This window comes from Schistocerca cancellata, chromosome 3, assembly GCF_023864275.1.
Source record: "Schistocerca cancellata isolate TAMUIC-IGC-003103 chromosome 3, iqSchCanc2.1, whole genome shotgun sequence".
Lineage (NCBI taxonomy): Eukaryota > Metazoa > Arthropoda > Insecta > Orthoptera > Acrididae > Schistocerca > Schistocerca cancellata.
The window spans coordinates 571616898-571618700 of NC_064628.1; positions in this window are offsets into that span (position 1 = coordinate 571616898).

Here is a 1803-nt window from a genome sequence, read left to right on the forward strand (position 1 = left end):
ACGTGATTATGATAAGAAAATTATTAAAAATATTAATGTCAAGCTAAAAGAAAACAACGCTTTTATAACTAAGTTGGACAAAAGTAATGGTGTAATCGTAGCTGCCCAGAACGAATGCGTGTCAAAAGCATTGCAATTTTTTTGAGAGAATAGCGTTTCCGACCTAAACGAGTATCCGGCCCTCAGAAATTAGGCCTGCCATTAACAGCACTACCGTTTCATAAATAAAAGATTTTTAATATGAGCCCACAGGCCCCAAAATTGCATTCAAGGTTCGAAGTACATCCGATACGTCCCACTGCGAACAGAGCATATCACGAAAACAGAAAAGTCCTTTATTTTAATTACATATTACGAATCTATAAACTAACATGCCTGTTCAAACAAGCACTGACATCGTTGAAAAAAACGTACGTACTTTTAAAAAAAGGTATTTCTGATGAGTAGTAAAATACAACTATTTTGTTTTCAGTGCCAAACTATACCATGAGCCTGACGGCCTGGCAATGGGTAACCCACTGGAATGCATCTTGGCCGATATTTTCATTAATTCGCTGGAACAGAAGTTCTTCAATAATTTTTCAGCTGCTGATCTGGCTATTTTGTCATATTTTCGGTACGTAGACGCCGTTTGTATCATATAGAGTAATTTCCAGGAAGGAATTCACTATTAATTTGAAATTTCTAATATTCTTTATGAAAAACTCAGCTTCACTTGTGATTTAGAAAATAACGGTCGTCAGCTCAATTACTTGGATCTCAGTATTGGTATTGACAACGACAGACTTTCTTTCGCTATTTTTCGAAAAGCCACTAATACAGATCAAATTGCGCACTATAGTTCAGTGCAACCACATTAATATAAAAAAGCATTTCTCCATTTAGCCACTCATTGTACGTTTTCTGTACCTTTGTCATGAAGAGACGAATATAAAAAGCTATTGCAGTTATTAATGGCTATGACCCCTCGTTAGTTATCTTCAAAAATAAAACTGACGCTAAAGTGACCACTTTAGGCATCAGTGCTGTTTCTGGCAGTAGCGAGTAAAATGATTTTTCTCGATTCCATGTTTGGGTCCTATTTCTTATAAAATTCGTCGTCTTCTAATTAAAAATATGGATACAAAGTTACCCTTCCCACTAACAATAATTTGTATAAAAATCTTATTCACAGTCTCAAGTCCACAGCTGCTCCCATACACAATTCAGGAGTGTGCGCCGCTTATTACATGGGACAAACTGGAAGAATTTTTACTGTCAGGCACAAGGAACTTTTATTGAGAAAAAGAGGCACAAATGCACATAATTCGACTCTTGCTGACGACCTGTTAATTTCCGGTCACAACCTGAAAGGCCTTGAAGAAATTTCCGTTTTAGATAGAGGAGAGCAAGGTCATAGGCTCGACGTACTCGAGGAACAGGACATTTGCAAGCATGTTTCTAAGACCGACGGCTTCATCCACAATGAACTTTCACAACTACGTAACAAAGGTTTTTCAATGGTTTTAATCCACAAGAAGAGGATTTTTGATTCCTCTACCTTTTGCTATATTTTCCTGCCTCTAGTTCCGAAGCATTATTTTCTTTGAATCTCATAGATGTGTTCTACTAAAGTCACCTTCATGCAGATATTTTTTGGATCGTGAAGCTGTTTGTATAAATTTTCTGCATTAATCTGTCCTTTATGTAATAGTAATATCTGTGAAGCCTAATAGATGCCTCTTAGTTATAATTAATCTGCTTGATACTGTGTACTTTCAAAAATACATTAAGCTCTCCTCCTTTGTATTTTTTTATAATTAA